At 41.7% G+C, this 22,491-nt stretch overlaps 1 protein-coding gene across 6 annotated transcripts in view; it reads left to right on the top strand.

The window, feature by feature from the left end:
* The window catches only part of fstl4 (follistatin-like 4), a 172,837-nt gene that overhangs the window by 117,208 nt on the left and 33,138 nt on the right, over positions 1–22,491 (top strand). The gene's annotated exons all lie outside the window — the stretch shown is intronic.

The following is a 22,491-nucleotide window of genomic DNA, read 5'->3' on the forward strand; positions in this document are numbered from 1 at the left end:
TATTACATGGTTTTAATATGACTTACTGGTAATTTAGCACAGTTCCAGTTAATGCTGTGAAAACAAAAATGCTTTGGCGCTGATGAGGCGACGCAAGTGTGAGTTATATTCTACCTCAAACAATATAAATAGAATATTCCACCTATAACGTTGTTATAACGCTGTAGTAACGTTGTTATAACGCTGTAATAACGTTAGCTTAAACCTTAAAAATGCACACAGGTCAACATTCTTCTTAAAATCTGAACTTCAATCATGTTTTTTCGTTGATTGAATATCCAACAAGCTCATTTTGAGATTCATTGCTTCAAAGGAATAGATCTTAAGCGAAAAGTGACTTTTGTCACTTATAAAGGACGACTGTTTGCAATTTAAACCAGGGCAACTTTCTTATTGTTTCCTCCTGCTGCTCCTTCCAGCTGATCCTCTGCTGTGTCTCCTTTCCATGACTCCAGTCAGGATGTAATTATAAGGAGATCCAGAGCAGCGCTGGCAGCACCACTCAGCAGCTCTTACTAATTCATCAAGCAAGTAAAGGAGACACCAAGAGGGAGGCTGAGGATGAGAAGACAAGGAGCTGAAATGGATGGACAGGAAATGAGGGACGACTGTTGGTGCTTCTTATCTAAAGCGATAGACCTGTGGAAGAAATGGTACAAAGTGGAAAATGAAATATTATAGTTTAGTAATATTATAGACGCAGTCAGTTTGTGTCTCCTGATGCTTTGTGCAGTAGTTTATGGGAGGATCTGGGTTCATGTCACAAAGTCTCGCATTTCTAAGTAATTTGTTTTCACCTTCTCTAACGCGAGAGGAGAACTTAATGATTATAAGAAACAAAACGGGGCGACTGCAGCCACTTTGTCTGGAAATCTAATTGCAAAGAAACAATCGGCTTGAAGGGTTTTAATTAAAGGAGCAAATGTGTCTGCAGACAAACAAGAACAAGTTTTAATTTAACTCAAGAGGTTTTTATTGTACACAACTCATTCAGGTTGAGCAATTTATCAAAATGTGATAAAAACATAATTTTATTCATGTAAAAGAACACAATAATAAAAACAAAAGGCTAACTCAATAAAAAGTCTCCCTGCTTTGCCTAATATTTTCCTTTAAAGAAGAAGTAAAAGTGCCATGGAAAACATCATTCTTTAAAAATGACAAATAGTGTTGGATGTCCAGATTGCAGTCAGCCCCCGAATGGCCCCCGGACCGCACTTTGGGCACCGCAGAGAATAAAAATCAGCCTTTCAAAGTGACTCAAATCTCCTTTTTTCTTCCCAATGCTCTGTTTTAACATTAGAAGTCATCTTCTCTTCTCTGAATGACTTCAGGATTGAGTTTCTGCCGTTTGGTCGATGGATTTGCTTTGTGTCGTTTCCAGTTAAGTGGTCAGTCGGTGCACATCGCTTTGTGTCGCTTTTTCTTTAAACTCTGTCTCCATGTTGTACATTTACATTCCTGCGATGCCAGATAATGTCTCTTTTGTTGCTGCAGCTGCCAGGGTTTGATCTTTGATGTTGCCCTTTATCTGCTGAAATGATCTCGCTGAGATCAGATGTCACTTTTACAAGAGGCGCCTGTTGTTCTCTGACGGGCGAGCGACCTCCAGCGACGCCGTCAACCGCAAAGTCACTTTGAAATGGAGATCCTGGAGTCTTTTCTTTCCTCTGCATGGCCTGCAGCTTCCATTGTTTGCTGTTCTTACCCTTTTCTTATCTGTTGTACTTTAATATGCTGTCAACCTTTACACACAATTCTGATTTATTTCTCTGAAAATCCTGTTCTCTTCTTTTAATTCTTCTCATTTTAAACCATTACCTCACCACTCCGCCTCGCCTGTGTCCGATGCCTCATTACCGCTCACTGGACCTTAACATCTAATTGCCAGTGTGAATATGGGGCTTTGGTGCCTTCCAAGTGTCATCTCTATTCCTGGGTAATTACCCATTGTCCACAAGCCGCACTAACAGGTAAGGGACTGTCGAGGCTTTAATCCAAGACAGATTTCCTTTCTGGCTGAGGCTCTGCAGCTTTGTGTTATTTAAAAAATTACACTTTCCTGTGTGATCCGTTGGCGGTTTGCTCCCCGCTCAGAACACATCGGAAGGTTTTCTGGAGGATGTTGTGTGGATTGTTTTAAGGTTAGCAGTGGTTAAACTTCCCTTTACTGAATATCTCTGGCTCTCTTTCAGGAGTGCAGCTGTAGATACAGATCAGTTTCTCAGACGCTTTCAGGCCAACAATGTTTGGCAAACACTCACAGACCACCGGACCTGAAATCGCCCCCAATGACACATCTTAATATAAACAACATGAAATGAAAATATGAACCTTTGTTCCTCCAGGTGGCGCTGTAAACCATGGCCACGATAAAACCATGAACACGTCGACTCGCAGCGTTTTGACTTATTTACATGCCAAGTGATGGGAAACACATGGAAATCAAAAAGTTCCTCACTGCAAGTGTTGTTAATATTTTAATGATAATATTTTAGGGCTATTTATAATTTAGAAGCATAGTTAAAGTCCAGCCAGTTCAGCCCAACATAGTTTTATTTTGGCGTTGCGCTGCAGCAGGTCACTGTGGTCACAGCACAGATCTACATGCCTCTGGTTTAGCATGTATGTTAATGATGTTCAGAAACTTTCCAGGTTTGGGTTTTAATGACCCAGTTGAAGCAACTTTTTCTTTGTTTTTAAACACAATCCGTTGCTGTGCTTCACCTGCAGGGCCGTCAGTCACTTTTATTCTCACTGTAATGACTGTAAGCTCAATGTGATTAAGTTTTAAAAGGACATGTTTGTGAGGAATCTCACTCTAGAAGAAGTTAGTGCTGCATGGAGATGAGGTTATTAACCTCTTATCAAGCAAAGCCAGTTGCTGTGGTGATTTGAGATTTTTCCGCAGTACTTTAATTAGACCCTTAGTAATATAACACGTGTTTAATGAGCTTAAACATGGAGAAAGATTATATTTTCTGCCACTACAGTCATGTTAATATGAACTCGGATAAGAGATACAGCATTTAAATTCTGCAAAAACATAAAGAGTGGAGCAGGCTCTCCATAAGAACATGAAAAACATCAGCGCCTCTTTAACACGCCTCTGGTTGTTTACACAGAGGCGGATCAATACGAGTTGTTGAGTGAAAGGAAATGTAATGTGAAATATAAGACCAGGGGAGAAAGGATCTGAAGAGGTTTCTGGAAGGCTTTTAGTTTCCTTATATTCAATAATCTCACAGGCCCTAAAAGTCTTAAATAGACCCAGATTTACTGCTGTAGGTCTTGACTTTATGTCTTAAATTTGTAAGTCGATATATTCATTGCTTCTTACTAATTTTTTTGCAACATGAGCTGCAAGCTTTAAATTCGTTCTGACGTTGTGCTGCAACAAAACTATAAGCCTCATGATGCAAAGCAGCAGAAAGCTGTGATTTTATCCTCCCACACAACCTGCAAACCGAAGCGGCACCAAAAAATACTATCAAAACATTTTGGTTACTTTGTCTTCTATCGTTCCATTTGGAAATGTATAAATTCATTCGGATTTGCTTGGAAACGATCAGAGGTTATTAAAATCATCCATCCATTTTCTAACACCTGGACCGCAGTGGGACCGGAGGGCCGCGAACGATCTGCCGAGAGGCGGGGTCACCTGGACAGGGCAACACAGAGACAGACAGGACACACACACACACACACACGCACACACACACACACACACACACGCACACACACACACACACACACACACACACACACACACACACACACACACACACACACACACACACACACACACACCTAGGGAGAGTTTAGAGAGACCAGTTAACCTGACAGTCATGTTTTTGGACCGTGGGAGGAAGCCGGAGTCCCCGGAGAAAACCCACCATGCACAGGGAGAACATGCAGAAAGACCCGGGAATCGAACCGAGACCTTCTTGCTGCAAGGCAACAGGTCTGCCAACTGCACCACTGGGCAGCCTACATTATTAAATTGTTTTCCTTAAATTATAAAGTAAAATCAAGTGAATTAATTTAGTCTTTTCTTTGTAATGAATCTTTCTCAGAAACCTGGAACACTTTGCTAAGCTTTCCGTTTTATGTACTGCCAGATTTATGGGCTGCTATGACCCAATATATGCTGGACTATAATATTTCAAGTACAAGGCATTAAAAGCTCTGCTTGAATAAATTTGGACACTTGGATGGACTTTAGCTGCCCTTGCAAACTTATTATATTATCTAAATGATCCTGAGACCAAGGGAGAGGAAAAGACTTCGTTAACGTTGCTTTTGTCATTGCAGTACTCAGTGATAAACTTTTATACCATCCAATCTTATGCATTATTCATAAAGCTTACATGAATGTATTGTGATGATGCACAGCCGCCTCCATTCGATGGTCATCTGACCATCATAACTCTGAATTATGTAGAAAATGTGCCGTTTAGCAGCCTGACGAGTGAAAATTCATCCCAACAGACAGAGCGTTTGCATAGCGCCACATGAGATTAAGAAATACTGTAATGAATGATTTGAGTCATATTTGTATTGCATTTGCATAAACTGCTTGGCTGCAGAAACGTGACATAAATGATCCCTGCTGCAGTTCGGCAGCATCTCTGTCAACTGGACGTTTCTATCGATCATCAAACCGTTTAAAGTGCGGAAAAAAGCAGAAAAACATCAAGTTATTGTTAAACAACCAGGATTTAAACAATCAGCTTCATCACAGCAGTAATTTGTAATTTTTCCGTCATGTATACGGGCCGAGTTCTGCGCCTCCTTTAGATAAACGGAGACGATGCTGCGTGCGAACGGAGCCGGGGCGAACGGAGCCGGTGGGAACGGAGCCGGTGGGAACGGAGCCGGTGGGAACGGAGCCGGTGGGAACGGAGCCGGTGGGAACGGTTAGACGTTTCGATTCGTTTCAGACGCAGCCCTGGACTCTCCAGGCTCAGCACTGAGCATCTTCACTGGAACAGATTTAGAGATGAGCAGAGGCTTCGTCTTCACGCCGAAACGTTTCAGTGTTTCCACACAAAGGGAAACATCCGTCGGCTTGTTATGATGCTATAGATATGTTTCTGCTGCCATTAGGTTTTATTCACTGAGCTTCACAAACCTTCAACACATGCAGGCTGGTTATTGTCCTTCAGAGTCAATAACTTGCAAATAAGAAGTGAAAAATTACTGAGAGAAAATTGTCCTGAAAGTTCATTTTTCATACATAAAAAGATGAGATGAGAAACTGTTTTCAGCTCTACTCCACTTTATGGCACAAATATGTAAAAAGTAATAAATTAATAAAAACAATCTTACTTTAGAGAAGATCTGATTCAATTAATTGAATCAGTTTTATTTGGTTCCAAATAAAGTTTACTAGTTTAGAACATCCACCTATAAAAACTCAGATAAGAATATCCTTTAAATTTAAAAATATCTGAGTTTTTAAAAATCCTTTAAAACTTTGTAACAAATATTTATCAGCCTAAATGACGTCTTTTGGAAACTTTGTATGAAACCCAGAACTTTGCTACATTTTGGCTGGTAATTGTTGTAAATATGATGTTTTTGGGTTTGACATGCTGGTTGGGCAATTAGTGTAAAATTGAAACAATCAGCATTTAAACAGGCATCGAATTGGAAGAAATAATTTGTTATGTAAAATATGTCTTGAACGTTGTTTACTGTATGAACTGATGGTTGGATTCTGTCAATGATGTGAAATGAAGGGCAACGTGTTGCATTCAATAAATCAACTTGTTTGATATCCTGAAACATTGGGATGAACTCATCAGTGCAGCATGAGCCTGATAATGAAATATAGTTTCAGGATAATAAAAACCACTTCAAATTTATTCCCAGGGCAAAACGATAAGAGTTGAAGTGAAAAATGTAAAAGACAAAACAAAGGCTGACTATGTTACCAGCAAAGATGGATGATGCATAAAGTTTAAAGACCTGCAGCCAAATGAAACCACATTAAACAAGCTGTCAGGTTTTCCAGAACATGAATTGCTGTGAAGTGTTTTGGTGCCGCCGCGGTGCTGCAGCCACAGCCGCCACAGTGCTGCAGCCGCGGTGCTGCAGCCACAGCCGCCGCGGTGCTGCAGCCGCTGCTGCCGCCGCTGCAGCCGCTGCTGCCGCCGCTGCAGCACCATGGCTGATTGGGATCCGGGTCAGTCTGATGGCAGGTCGTTCCCCTCAATGTTCCACTGAAACTGCAGTCGGTGTGTAAATTCAGCCCATTTAGCTGTTTAGCCGTAAAGGCTCAGTTAAATCAGGCCCAGCAGGGTGTCTGGGATGAACAAGAGGAAGAGTCAGAGTAATTTCCAGCCTCTCCTGTTGGCGGCCATCTCTTCAGTTCGGCTGAGTATTGCTAACCGCTAAGTGGACGTAATGTTGCACGGGGGAAAAATCCACTTGTTAAACTCTGACGGTGCATCCAGAGTATCATGTTAGGATTATTAAGTTATGACTTCTGATTGGCGACACACTCGCCGTCCGACCAGACATCTAATATCCTTCATAATTACCCACACGCTGAATGATTTCACCCGCAGTTTCCGCTTCTCGGAATCCCTCCATCTCCATCTAGCCGTCTTTCATTTTCCCCACTTTAATTTCATCGTTATGTCTCTAATTAGGCATAGAGATGTAAATCCACGCTCCTCTGCGCCTCCAGGGGCTTCGGTTTGACCCGTTATCCTCTCTGACATTTATTTTCTGGTCCCCTCATCTCTCAGACTCTTTCTTACCTCGACTTTTTCCCCGTTCCTCTTTGGTTTGCAGCCGATGGGCCCCTAGGGCAGCGAGTGTGTTTCAGCACACCATAATTCACAGGCAGCAGCCTCCAGGCTGTTAGTGGCACAGCATGTGGTCTGCTTTTATCTCTCTTCTTTAACTCGTTTCCAGCGAGGACATAATTTATTATCATGCCTCCATTGATTTGGTCTTTGTCTTCCCTCTGCGGTGAAACAATCTCCTCTCTCTCCTCCTTATTTTAACACCCTTCTTCAATTTCAAACAAGTGTGCATTCGAATTGGTGTGTGTCTCGTCTGGCTTAATGTCTGCTTGCATTGAGGTTCTTTGCTTCCATTATTTTCCTCTCATCATACTTGGAAAATCCCCTCCAGCAACCTCTTTTATCAGCTCTGGAAATGTACTTTCAGAACAAGGAAGAGACAGCAAAGCGATATGAAAGGCATTTTTACTTGGAAAATAAATATAAAATGGGAAACGACCAATCAAGGTGAGAGCACAGCGATGAAACCAGTCACAGATGGATAAGCTCACGCTGCTGTGTGAGAAAGAAATATTGTCCAGTAGATGCAGTCAGGCCTGTTTTCTCTGGGCAAACATCTGCTTTGTGCAAATCATCAGAAAGTTTCCCAGATGGTATGATAATACTGATCAGGTTGCATGAAATGAAAGAAGTTTTTCTTCTCTTGGCTGAATGGAGGCCAGTGCCAACAAACATGGCAACAAACTCTGACCTCAAAACAAATAATGGAAATGAAAGTAAAAGTATGGAGATGATTTGAGTTTTACTTCCTGCACCTTTTCAAAAAATCCAAAACACTCAGATAATCATATCCAACACAAAGTTTAGAGTCTTTCCTTTTTACTGTTTCCATGCTGAAAGCAAATATTTAGCCTAAAAACTGCAGCTGCTTCACCTGCTTATGTCATCAACTAGGAGGAATGAGCCTTTAGGAGAAAAGTCAAGGCCTGGAAACCAGAGGCAGGTCCTGGAGATGAACAGAAGGTGATGAATAAATGTTTCATCATCTCAACCGGTTCTTAGGAAACGGCTCAAAATGCTCAAATGAAGCGTCTGAAAGCTGAACTGTGACGTTAGCAGATGTTGGTTTCCATCAGGTCACAAACCAAAAGTCTGACTGAATCTCAGGATGTCAGAATATTTTATTTTGAAAGTGATGCCATGTTGATCTGGAAGGTGAAGATATTGGTGTTTAAATGCAGCGGCGTCTCGTCTCACCGCTGGGGTCAGCCGTGTTTCTCATAGTTTATTTTTATTTAACGGTGTGATTATTGCAACTCTCCACTCGACCCTGACCTGTGAATGTGGCTCTTTAAAGAAACTGGTTAGACGGCATTTTATTTAGAGTTACAGAATAAAGGGGCTGAATAAATATGAACAGCAGACGTTTTAATCTGCTTGACTTTACAAACTACTTGTAGAATAAAACTTGAACCGTTGTGTTTAAAAATGGACTCTTGTTGGTTTTGTCTGGATGATTTAAGTCCAGATGCGTCAGCTTTAGTTGGTAATTTAGATTTGGATGCGTTTCAGCCAGAGGGCCCCGAAACTCTTAATCCGAGGAAGTAATTCAGAAAAACATCTGTGCTTCTCTGTTTTCTGATGCTTTTAAGAGGACAGAGGCAGACGCACATCACCAAACCTGGACTATCAGCTGTTTGTTTTTGAGCAGTGAGGAGCCGAGTCTGTGAAACAAAGCTGCATAAGTTACAGGATGATGCAACGTAGAACAACGCGATACAGCAGCCGAGCCTGACAGAGGCAGCCGCTAACAGGCAGGTCACCAGCTGTGACAAGGACGCCTTCCTACCCAAAGTGGAGCTTTTCTTTCTTTTCCTCTCTTCCAGGCTCGTTAACGGTTCGGCTTGTCTTCTTTTCGGTTCTTTTGAACTTTATTGTGAATATTTAGACGCTGTGAAAGCTTTCTTCTGATGACAACTGGGAGAAAACGTTGAATTTGTGCCTAAAGCAGAAGTTGTCAAAGCTCTTATGTCTGAATGGAGCCAGAAGTTACATCACTCTGCTGGACGTTGGCCAGGAACTCGTTACATTTACTCAACATTTCTACTCTGACCTGAGGATCATATAATGAACTTTAGAAATTAACACAAATATCTTTTTTTTCCCACAAATTACAAATTATATCTAGTTTATGCAAATTTTACCTTCCAGAATTGACCCTGACATGCAGAATATCAACTTATGGGAAAAATTCAGAATAATTTTGACACATTTCAGCTCAGAGTCGCATCTTTTTCACCAACAATGAGATGAAGGTCTGGAGAGCCAACATTTTTACGTTTTTATGCCTGAACCACTTGTGCTGTCATATTTCTCCTCCACTGCACTGTAAAAAGTCTTTTATTGCTAAATTGCTCCTGCAGTGGCGGGTGAAGTTGGGATGTTTCCAGATCTCTGATACTGACGTGTTTTTAGCTGATATTGTGAATGATCCCAGTGGACATTTGGAGAAACAACGGGTCACAGAATCCAGAGCTCAGGACAACTTTGACCTTTTCTGCTCTTCAGTCCATTTTCCTGCAGTCTAACTGGTCTGACTGGGAGCTGGTTCGTCTGCAGGCCGGTTCTGAAACGTCCAGCAGAATATCTCACAGATTCTCAGAGAAAAGAGACAAACTCAGAGGAACCATTCCTACTTTATAGTTACTTCATCTGCCAATTGAACAACAACTATTTTTATATAATATTTGCAGTAGAAACTAGACTAAAATTACTTGGTCAGATTTTGAGTTTTTGCAGTGTAATTTGCTGTAAATAAGGTAAATCTGCAGAAATGTTCTGATTTGCATTTCGGTATCACAACACCAAGCATCACTAAACTTTTACAAAGATATTTGTGTAGATAACCTTCTGTGTCTCAGCAGCAGCGGCTTTGAGGAAAAGACACTTTTTTCTTAGACAAGTTTAAATTAGTTTTGCCACAGCTTTCATTCAGGAAGCCGGAGCTTTTCTTTAACTGTTCAAAAGAATTAAAGTTGTCCTGCTGACCATTCATGCTAACAGCCATAACCGTTTAGTGGCTGTCAAAGGATTTCATTCAGCCGACCTTCAGAGCATCCTCCACAGCTTCAGGAAGTTGAAACAGTTTGAAGTTTGACGGGAAAAAGATGTTGATTACAGCAGAATCACCAAAGTCTTTTTTCTGAAGGTTGCAGATTCCCAGGAGACTGCAGGTAAACCCTAACCCTAAATTTACCCTTACCCTAACCCTTACCCTGCAGCAACGATCCGTCGGTTCAAACGCTCACATTGTTTTACGTTTAGTTTCTATTTTTATTAAATGCCAGTCGCTTCGTTTAGTTGCTTTGTGTTTCAGAAGCAGCAACTCCTCAGTCCTCATGGATGAGTTGATGTTCTGAACACCAGAAATCCAGACGGGAATCTGGAGTCTTAATGTCAGTGTATCAGAGAGATGGAGCCCGGTCCGACCCGGTCCGGCCTGGTCCGGTCCGGTCTGGTCTGGTCCGGTCCGGTCCGACCCGACCCGGTTCAACCCGATCAGGTCCGGCCTGGTCCGGTCCGGTCTGACCCAACACTAATATAATGGAAAAACATAATAATGCTAAAAACACATTGTCAAAGATTGATGACTTTAAATTCTAATGAGCATCTAATTAATTGGTTCATTGATTATTGTAACAGACCTATAAAAGTGTCGACTTCCCAAATCAGACGCCACCAGTAACAACGCTTTTAATGGACAGAGCAGCCATGATGGGTCAGAGTTCACAGCCATGATGGGTCAGAGTTCACAGCCATGATGGGTCAGAGTTCACAGCCATGACGGGTCAGAGTTCACAGCCATGATGGGTCAGAGTTCACAGCCATGATGGGTCAGGGTTCACAGCCATGATGGGTCAGAGTTCACAGCCATGATGGGTCAGAGTTCACAGCCATGATGGGTCAGGGTTCACAGCCATGATGGGTCAGAGTTCACAGCCATGATGGGTCAGGGTTCACAGCCATGATGGGTCAGGGTTCACAGCCATGATGGGTCAGAGTTCACAGCCATGATGGGTCAGAGTTCACAGCCATGATGGGTCAGAGTTCACAGCCATGATGGGTCAGAGTTCGATGTGCAACCCGACGCTGTAGTGCAGCATTTGGCAACCTGCAAGCTTCATGTGGCAGGACTTAGCAAACTGTCTGCTGTAAACACACGCAGGTCATTACAGGCCGGCTGGGGATCATTTCTTTGAGCAGAACTTTTCCCTCCGAGCCACTGCTGCTGCTGCTGGTGCTGCTGCTGCTGCCGCCGCTGCTGGTGCTGCTGCTGCGCTGCTGGTGCTGCTGCAGCCGCTGCTGCCGCTGCTGCTGGTGCTGCCGCCGTCGCCGCTGCTGGTGCTGCTGGTGCTATTGCTGCTGCTGCCGTTGCTGCAGCCGCCTCCGCCGCCTCCGTTTAATTTAATCAGAAAGCAGGCAGGTATTTAGCCTGAAACTTTCAGTTGTTTGCAAGATTCCTGTCATGCTTGGAGGATCCATAATGATTTAGCAGAGTGGAGTAAATGTGCAAAGTTTACTCTCCCATAATTCATTACTGTGGGAGGACTTCAGGATAAATTATCCAGCAATTAATCAACTTCATCAACTCATCAGCAGCTTTTTAAAAGCTTGTTAGCTGATATAATAGAGCTGTGCTGCAGTCACTGTTTGCTTCACGTTCTCCCAATTAATCAGCACATGTTAAATTATCACCCACAATGAAAAGACGAAAAGAGAAATAATTATACCTGTTGTGATTGTGAAAGTTTCATTAAAAGAAAAACACACAATTTGGACAAGTTTATTCCAAACTAAATCAGTTCTTATTTCTACAGTAAAATAGACAAGAATTATATCATGAAACTATAAACACAATTTTAGTTCTGAATACAAAATATGGAAGAAAAATAAACTTATGTAAAAATGTGTGATTCTTAAAGTTAGTTTCCTCAGATTGAGTCAATTTTATGGCAAGTGCAGAGACCCAAAAATTATCCTCAAATAAGAACAGCACTGCTTCAATATATTAAGTCTGTATAGAAAGTCTGTGCAAGTACTAATCAAATGATCATTTAATATTTATAAATTACATCAACAGATGGACCAAAATATGAAGTTGAGAGGAAATTTTGCTATTTCAGGAGCCAAAATGACAAATAACAAAAAATGACGAGACTTTTTTTCAGTTTCTTTCAATGAAAAACGTTTTTGTTAAACTTTAGCAAAACCTGCAGGTGTTTTTCTGTTGCTGGTGAATTTTGGTTAAAACGTGTTTGATTTTCATTCAGTGGGTAGAAAATAAGAGCAGAAATACTTAAAATAAAATGAACTTTTCTTTACTGTTAACGTTTCAACTGGTTGTTATCAAATGCAGCTTTAATACAGGAATGAAGCAAGGAGGGTATTTTTCTACCAGTGCTGGTTGAGGGTAATTATCTCTGCAGAAGCTCTTTTCTCAGAGCGATGGACTCGATGTCGACCCGTTTCAGATTCAAGGCCGAAGCGTTGCTCAGCGTTTCTGCTCAGCGTTTCTTTCTGCTCACCGTTTTTTTCTGCTCGTTTCTTTCTGCTCAGCGTTTCTTTCTGCTCAACGTTTCTTTCTGCTCAACGTTTCTTTCTGCTCAACGTTTCTTTCTGCTCAACGTTTCTTTCTGCTCAACGTTTCTTTCTGCTCAACGTTTCTTTCTGCTCAACGTTTCTTTCTGCTCAACGTTTCTTTCTGCTCAACGTTTCTTTCTGCTCAACGTTTCTTTCTGCTCAACGTTTCTTTCTGCTCAACGTTTCTTTCTGCTCAGCGTTTCTTTCTGCTCGGCCCTTCAGTCGTTTCCAAAGAAAACCTTCAAATTTAATGTGAAAAGCTGAGATATGAACTGTTATACAATGTCGAGTTTGACCTTTGCAAAACATGATCCAAGGTGTAGGAATGAATGTTTTATGATGGAAATGATAGAAAATCCAAAAGATGTGAGTTTATTGTGACGAATAAAATTATCAGCATGAATTTGAATGAAGTGAAGCAGCAGCAGCAGTTTAACCGTCAGGTGGCGCCGTCATGTCGCCTGGCCTTCCAAGATGGCGGCAGCAGCTTCACCTTGCATGTCAGCCATCAGTTAGACGAAAGCTAAGCTGTTTACCAAACTAAAGTAAAAGCAGTGAAAATGTGATGCAGGTAGAATGAGGTCATATAAATTCATCAGACTTTGTGATTCGTAATTGGAAAACTGATAAAGGTCAAACTTTACATCATGTAAAAATGACACCATTTGTTATCCTTTGCATTTCATCACAGGTGAGTTTTGTTGTTTCTGTTGACGAGACTCGAACCATTTCTCACCCAAATGATTCTGTCAGCTCAGATCAATGAGGCCCGATGTTTTACCAACGTTCCTGCTGTTGGAATCAGGCCTTCGTCACTTTATTCCAAGTCATTTTTCTCAATACAGAGAATCTATTTTGGGACTATCTCACCTATTGAGACCATTAATCATAAAACCCGTGAAACACCTTTGGAATAAGCGATGAGGAGCCGAAGCATGAAGGAAACCACTTAGTTAAAGACACTCGACTGTAATTATTTATCTGGTTAAGTTTTGGGAAATTAACAAGTAAAAGGTTTAATAATAAAACTTTATTATCCTTTACCTTCATTGATAAAAGCAGATTGTTGGATTGGTCCCTGGTTTCAGGCCTGACTTACCTGGGCAGGTAAATTCAGTCTCCAGTTTTCTGAATCCAGGTTTTGGCAGCTCATTTTCAGTATCGTGTTTTTCTGCATATTGAGTCTAAAATGCCACAAAGTTCCCTCTTGGTTCTGTCAGATTTTTAGCTGTTCTTCATTTCCAAACAACCTTTTTGCTTTTTTTGTTTTCCTTTGGTTTATTGCAATAACGTCAATTTATCATCCAACCAAATGTTTCATCCTGACAGACATAATCTTTTAATTTAGGGATCAGAACGACAGCATGTGATAAAAAACCAGTAGTAAATTATAAGTAACACAGAAGGATTTAACTGATTAATTAAAAATGTAAAGGAAAAGTGGGCATAAAAGACTTAAGTTTAAATAAAAATAAAAACTCAGCCGAAGTGAAACGAGTATCTTATTTCCTGTTTGAAGCCGAATTCTGTTATTTTAATTCAGCCAGATTTAACCACTAAAATATTTACTGTAATAAATCAGATTAATAATTCATCACAAAGCCTTGCACCGCTTGGTGCTGCGCTGCGCCGCTTGGTGCTGCATTGTGCTGCGCTGCGCGACTCGGTGCTGCGTTGCGCTGCATTCCGGTGCTGCGTTGCGGTGCTGCGTTGCGGTGCTGCGTTGCGGTGCTGCGCTTCGTCCCCTGCGTGTTTTGCCCTCATTCCAGGGTAAATAAAAAGCGTTTCCTGCAGCAGTGATCATGCTGAGTTTAAAATGCTGCACAGTGTCCGACTCACAGAGATTCCCCACAGAGCTTAAATAACTGGTCCTGCTGATGCATTCGGACTCATGCAGCCAAACTCTCCTTATTGTGGTTCTGCCGGGCGGAGGCGGGCCCTCGGGTCGGGTCACGCTGCGCCTCCAGCAGAGCCCAGTTGTGTTGCTGGCTGCAAAACTCAAATAGCTTTCTTACAAGAAACAGCACTTAGCCAGGCTGTCACATGATGCTGCAGCGTTTAACAGCAGGCTGATACATCCAGGCCTTGTCTTTCCATGAAGATGAAAGATTACTGAGATTGTCAGAGATCTTATGCTGCTGTCAGATGAGAATTTAGCTTTAATGAATTGGATCTCATGGGCCAAATGAAGTATGGGAGATTAGCTCCAGACTGTCAGCTTGTTTCCACTAATCCTCCCGGAGCAGGACGGCTTTTTCAGCCCAGAGACGACTTGCTGTTCTCATTTTTATCAAAGAAAAGTGAGGAGACTGTTTTTCTTTCCAGTCTTTCACCTAAACTTCATTTTTATTATCCTTTTATCCGCTATTTCTGACAAACAAAAATGAGGCATTAAACTGATAAAAGCTGCTTTGGTTTTCCTGCAAACAAAGTATAAAAGCAGGACATTTTATGAACTTCAGAACAAAGCAAATATTCAAACCAACAGGGTGATAAAAATAAACTCAGCTCTAAATCTACCATTTCAACCACATAAATCCTGACAGTGTCTGTGTGACTTTTACAACCAGCCTGTGTCTGCTTGGTCCTGCAGGTTTTCACATGTTGAACCACACAACAGCATAAGAACAGCAATCGCACCAAAGGTGGCAAAGGGCCCAGGTGCTAGCGTTAGCTCCCAGCCGCCCGGGTCAAGGGTCGGCTGTGCAGCCAGCAGCTGCAGAGACGAGCAGCTGGATGGAAATATGGAGGCTGCTTTTAAAAACGATTTCACTCACATCAGCTTTAGGAAGGGTTAGTGCTTTCCGGGTCCAACCTTTGCAGAACTCCAAGAATCCAAAGGTTTTAATAGCGACTAGATGAGGGACAGAAGTGGCTCAGGGGCCGTTAGCCGCTGTTAGAGCAACTTTGTCTTCATCACAGTTCTAGAAAAGCCCAGTCAGTTGCTACTGATCTACATTTAAAATCAATGTTGGTGAAATACTTAATTTTAAAATGTGCAACACAAAGTATTGATGTGGGGATTTCCTTTTAATTGAATTCATTAGGAATATGGACAGAAAACATCCAGTGGTTTTTATAAAATGCAGGCTTGGGGAGGAACATTTCATGGAAAAAGCAATAGCATGACATAAACTGTTATTGTCACTAAAAAGACTCAAAGGATCCAGAAAAGATCAAAAATGGTTTTTAATTAATTGTTTTTAATCCAGCACCAGTGAGTGTGTATTAACTGTGAAGTATTTCCCATGCAATAAAAATAATTACTTTCAGTTCGTATGCCTCCATGTTGTGCAGCAGTTTGAAATCGCCCTCCGTTTCCTCTGAACGGTTGCAGATATTCAGCTGAAATCCTCTGGAGTCACTTTATTGATGCAATTTGTGACATATTTTCCTAAAATAGTCCCTACTGCTCACATTCCTACTGCACTTGCCTCGTTTTTGCCCCCAATCTTTTGGTCTGTGATCCTAACAAGGCATATTCACTGCCTAGTTAAGGGGTCCTTCAGGAAAACGTCGCTGAAATTTGGCTTTTGCAGCAAATGGAGAGACAGCCGGGCAAAGACGCACATCAAGTGGAACGAAAGGAGAAGGAGAAAAGCATAATAGAAGCACAGAGGAGGAGAAAAAGAGATTGACAGGCAGTTACAGTCACATAGATATGAAGAGGGTTAGAGGTTCTGGGAAGGACAGAGAGCTGCAGCCGAAGATGCGAACGGGAGAAAATGAGCTGGTGGGTGGAAAGAGAGGAAGAGTTAGCAGAGGATTCCTCTGTACCTGTGGAGGAGATTAAGGGTCTGCATCCAGCATGATTAATGAGCGGGCCACTGATTGCTCATCCCGCTATCCTTCCCATGAATAATCACCACGCCAGCACTCTCACTGAAAAAGCCTGATTTTCTGCGTCTCCGTGAGAGAGAATAAGCGTGTTTAACAAAAGAGATGCAGGAGAGCCGGAGCCTTTCTGCATGAAACAGCAAATGATCAGGCTGCGTGGAACATTTAAATAATACGTCAAATACATACAGTATGCATATGATTAAGAGTGTAGGTATTGATTGGCTGAAGAGAATGCTGCGCGTCATTAATTCGGTGTTGGACATATTGATGATGTATTTTCTAAAAGCTGCAGGCCGCCTGCAGAGAGCCGAGCTCATAACAAATGCACAGTGACACTCGGAGATAATTTGTGCTCTATCCGGGTTCCAGTGGGAGTTCTGTCTCATTACATGTTCTGTACGTACCTGCTGCTGTCATTATGCTCAGGAAACTTTACAACACCTACAGAGCTAATTGTGTTTTAAATGCATGCAGTAATGAAGGTGAATCGTAAGCTGGGCTGCAGTAAAAACAGGAGATATTTTTAAAATTGGGTTAAAAGCTGCGGCGCAGGATGTTCAGCACATCTGCCATTAATCAGAAGATGGATCCTGACTGCACATGATCGCGTCCTTGAGCCCTCACTCTACTCCCAGGGCAGGTCACTGCAGTTTCCACCATCAGCTGTGTGTTTGTCCATTCAAGTCTGTGTGACTTGGAGAGGAACTTAAAGCTATTTTTCCATTAAGATGAAAATTCCCTGCATAATTACAGCAGATTTTCCCCACAGTCTCCAACAAGGCGCATTTAGAAACTCAATCTGCACAAATGACACAGAAAGGTTTTTTCTTTTTCAGGTTTCAGTCCGTTAAGATCATTCTGAAAACTCTTGAAATGAACTGGATTCTCATCCAACGTCCAGTTAGACGAGCTTTTACTGCAGCAGTGGAACCTCACTTAAAAATAGAAAATTCAAACTTTGGCTGAATTAATGAAATGATTTAGTATCTAACATATAACATGAATGTCAGTAAAGCATAATGCAGACTCCTGTTAAGTACAGTGGAGGCTCTATGATGCTGTGGGCAGATCAGTGTCTTGACCAGGTAACTTTGGGGTCAATGTTTTCCATCTTTGACCGTTTTTTAAAATCTGAGCTGTGTCTGTCTCTTTAAATGCGTCTGAGTCTCTTCCCCTCCTCCAGATCACAGAGCGCTAAACTCCACCACATTCGGCCATTTTGAGGTGTGAAGACATGTCCACTCAAACGTTCAAGACAGAAAATGCTTTTTATCTCATTAACAAGCCTCAGCACAGTTAACCAGTTAGCTGAGGAGTTATGAATGAATTTCTATCTAATATAAAGTTTGTTATTCAAGCGTTTCCACAGAGAGGATGAGCTGAAGCCTCGGTTCATCCTCTTGCTCCTGGTGAAGCTTGTTGAAGCACAGAGGACTTTCCCCACTGAATGGTGACATTTCCAACAAAAGACAAATTCAACCAGGAGCTTTGAAGAGACTGTGTGGCAGTTTAATGAGTTGTGGGTTATTTCAACTCAGATTTGAAAGATTTTAACTTATTGACTCGTAGCTTTGGCATCCATGAACTTTGTCTGCGTTGGATCTTGTTCCCAGTGTTGTGACTAAGAATGAATCGGCTGCATTGCTGCTATTCAAGCTTTGTTAAACAGCAAATTGCTTGTATTTTCTCTCTTCCACACACTGTAGATTACATTTTCCTGCTCCTGGTCTGACTGTTTAACCCTCCTGAGGGTATTTAGAGACGGGGGCATTTAAACCGCACTAGGTTTTGAGTCTGTACACGCTCCTGTGGGGTTGCACTGTTACGAGTTTTTTCTTTCTGTGGTTTTGGCGCTTCCTCGCTGTCCGACCGTGACATTTGCTGTGCTTCTTCTGAGCGTCACGGTAAGAGGTCTGAACCCAGGTCCGTTGGACTCGTCGAGCTTTGCCTGGCCCGTGTGCGCTTTTATTTCTCGATTCCCTGCTGTCTGACCGTGACATCTGCTGCGCTCCTCCTGAGCGCGCCGCTAAAACCGTCAGAGGTCAAACCAAAACCTGGTTCAGATAATTAATGCTTTTTGCATCTGCTTTTTTAACAGAAGGCAGATGCTGCGCTCTGCTGCGTTGCTTTGTGCTTCCTCTGTATTGATGCCAGTCGATTACATCATCAACAAGCATTACCGCAGTTAGCCAGTCGATTACTGATCTGCATTGTTGGCTAAATTTCTATTGTTTCTACATTATGAAGTTTATATCGCTCATTCCTTTTTGTGGTGTTTAAAACTTGCTCTTGTTTTTAACTAATATCTTAGTAACTTTTACATTTTTCTGCTGTTTGTAGTTTTGGTCCACAGAAGCAGGTTTCATTTGAGATCTTGGGTCTCAAATTAAGGTCAAATAAAACAATCTGAAGGTCGATTACCATCTTTGAAACTAAATTATAAATTTGCTGACTTGTTCACTTACTTTGACTTTTACAGGTGAAACTTTTCACATTATCAGGATTCTATGTGTTAAACCAACACATGTTTATGTTTTCAGATAAGTGTGAAAATGTGGCATTCATTTGAATTTACTTACCTGGATTCTGATATTGAAACAACTCGATATCTCACTACTGAACACAATTCATCTGTTTTTGCTGCAAGAACTGAACAAAAATACTTGATGAGATTTGGTTTTTTGCAGTGTTGTATTTTTAACACTGATTTCCATATTTTGTTTTTGTGAAATAGTTTTCTTTAATTTCTGGTCCGGCTCATTCTAGCTTCACCTTTGACCTTTCTACCTGTTTTCTCCTCCTCATGGTTTCTGCAGGCGTCCTTCCTGCTTCTCTTTAAAACAAACATCACTGTGCTCCTCCTCTCCTCCTCTCTCTTCCTCTCCTCCTCTCTGTTTCTCTCCTCCTCTCTGTTCCTCTCCTCCTCTCTCTTCCTCTCCTCCTCTCTGTTTCTCTGCGTCCCGGTTTGACGTCTCTCTCTCGCTCGCCAGGGCTTCGCCTCGTACGGAGGGAGAAAAGGGACAAACTCCAGTTTTACTCTGAGATATTCCACCTGCTCTGCATCAAATGTCTTTTCATCCTAACACATGGAAAGACATTTTTTAAATCTGTTCCAAGTCAAATATCGGTTAGCTTTTTGCATTTTCTCAGACTTTTTTTCAAGGTTTTATTTTTCATGCTTTTCTTTGTTCTATCTGCATTTTTTTTATTATTCAACTCTTTTTCCTGTTCCTGAGATTTCAGCTTTGGATGAATTTCTTCTATTTTCCTCTTGCTGGACACTGGAAACATGTTGCCCAAAATGCGGCGCGGGGGCCATTTATGGTGCAACATGATCACTTTAACAACCTGATCTGATTCAGATGTGAACATTAAATGTTAAAAGTGAATCATTGGCAGGTTTTATGGTTTCCACATGTATAAACCCGGGTTATTTCTTTATTACAACTTCGTTACATTAGTTATATTAGTAGTTGTTCATTAGATGCTGTAAACATCACATTACTAAGTTTCCAATACTTGTCATTGTTTTATTTTCTCATTTAAAAAGCCAATATTTAAGCATTTTTAAAAGCATTGCAGGTGAAATCACTATCTGTCCAATTATTATCTAAAGGAAACGCCCAGGAAAATGTTTGTATTTCAGCAAATATTAAAAAGCAGATTTCATTAGTTTTTAGGTGTTTAAGCTCTTCAGTCTGGACTCCAGGGAGCCAGTAGATGCTTGTATGTTCCAGCTGTAGCTGTTAAAATAACCTCTCTGCCTCGCTGTGCTTTATCTGCCACAGTCTATTAATTACAGCTGGACTGAACTCTAAAGAGATTTTCTCACCAGCAGACTTTTAAGCCGTTACACTTCTCGTCTGCCTTTTAAAGAATCGATACAAAGCGGCCTCGGATGTCCGTCTGAGCAGTCGGCTGCCGCTGCTGCTGACTTTGCAAACCTCAGCGGTCTCGTATCGTTGGCGTCTAGTTGAGATTCACGGCGCGACCTGCAACTGGCCCTCTAAGCCAGATCAATGCACTTCATCTCTCATCTGTCACATGGCACTCAGAGCCTGTTCTGCCACCCAGATTACTGATGTGCTGAATTATAATGTGGTTGGCGCGCGGCGTACAGCACCCAGGGCGTTTTGAGAAGCCAGTGGCAGACCGAGCTGTCATCCCACATTCATCTGTCACTGGGAGAGCAGCGTGGAACAGACAGCTAATATCCTCAGGTCCTTTACAACTGCTTCTGTCAAAGTCTGCATTGTGACAGGAAGCTTCCCACAAACACCTCAGAGCCTGTTAGCCATCTTACCTGCAGTCTGTTTGGACAATGAAACACTGTCACCTGTGGCTGCTGCAGCGAAGCTGAGAGTCCACTGGCCTCCTCGCCGGCGTTCTGTCACAACAGCAGAGATCTGCTGGACTTTATGTTGCAAAGTTATGATACAATAAACAGAAGTGTGGATACAGATAATCGTGTCAGATGGAGCTTACTCTGAGAAACCATACAGAAAACTCTGCTGCAGAAAACCAAGGAAAACAAAAATGCTTGAGGTCAGAGGTCAGCAAATTTCAAAAGCTAAATAATTATAATACTACAAAATAATAAAAAAAACAAGTTTGGGTTAATTATTAATCCAAACTTGACAAACATTTATGTCAAGTTTTATGTTTAGGTTTTATATATATATATCTATCTATATCTATATCTATATATATATAGATATAGATATAGATATAGATATATATATATATATATATATATATATATATATATATACAGAGCAATAGAGGCCCAGATCTACCACACCAGACAAGACCCAAGGTGTAGGTTGTGCAAGGAGGCCCCTGAGACAGTCCAGCACATCACAGCAGGGTGCAAGATACTGGCAGGGAAAGCGTACATGGAGCGACATAACCAAGTGGCAGGCATAGTGTACAGAAACATCTGTGCAGAATATGGACTGGAAACCCCGAGATCAAAGTGGGAAACACCCCAAAGGTGGTGGAGAACGCCAGAGCTAAGATCCTGTGGGACTTCCAGATCCAGACAGACAAAATGGTAATGGCGAACCAACCAGACATTGTCGTAGTGGATAAACATCAGAGGAAAGCCGTTGTGGTAGATGTAGCAATACCAAGTGATTGCAACATCAGGAAAAAGGAGAAACTGGAGAAATACCAGGGCCTCAGGGAAGAACTGGAGAGGGCCTGGAAGGTGAAGACCACAGTGGTGCCTGTGGTCATCGGGGCCCTCGGGGCAGTAACCCCCAAACTGGCAGTGGCTACAACAGATCCCAGGAACAACATCAGACATCTCAGTCCAGAAATGTGCAGCAGTCCTTGGCACAGCCAAGATACTGCGCAGAACCCTCAAGCTCCCAGGCCTCTGGTAGAGAACCATATATAAATCTATATATAGATCTATATCTATATAACCTCTGGTAGAGGACCCGAGCTCAGAGGATAAGAACCACCCGCGGTGGGTGAGAAGGGAATATGTATATATATATATATATATATATATATATATATATATATATATATATATATATATATATATATATATATATATATATATATATATATATATTTCATGACAAATAATAAAAGGACTTAGTTTCACTGTAATAATAAAAAAATGAAATACTCCTTGTTGTTCTGTCGTTTGAGGAGATTTGACTGTTTTGCTTCCAGAGCAAAATTCCTCATTTCTTCAGGCGGATGTGAAACTTTCCCACCTGCTGATGTGTCTAAAGTCAGATTTTCTTGCTCTGGTTTCTGATCCTTTTTAATCCGGCTGCTCGTGTCGTTTTCATGGTGCTGAAATGTGCAGCAGGAAGAGGAGCAGGAGATCATTGTGCAGAAATATGACATGTAGATTCACAGTTTGATGGAGAACTGACAACATTTGCAAGCAGCACGATTAGTTTGAGTGAGTTGTGACATGTTGAAGGCTGGAAATGGAGAATCCTGCCGATCGACTCAACAGCAAAAAGTTTCCCAAGAGCCGACGGTTCGAACCTTCTGGGCTGGTTTTGACTAGGCCAGTAATGAAGAACTCAAACTGTCTACTTTCCTCTGGGCAGAAATGTTGCACACAAACGTTACCTGAAAGCAGGGAGGGATGGAGAGATGTTTACACAACTTGACAATAATAACTGTGCATGATGTGATACTTACAAAGAGTCGTGGTTCTGATCCGTGGTCCACAGTGGACGTGTTTCACCAGTGGGCGGTTCTGAGACCAACACAGTTTCAT

This window comes from Poeciliopsis prolifica, unplaced genomic scaffold (genome assembly GCF_027474105.1).
Source record: "Poeciliopsis prolifica strain line A6 unplaced genomic scaffold, Auburn_PproV2 SCAFFOLD033, whole genome shotgun sequence".
NCBI lineage: Eukaryota > Metazoa > Chordata > Actinopteri > Cyprinodontiformes > Poeciliidae > Poeciliopsis > Poeciliopsis prolifica.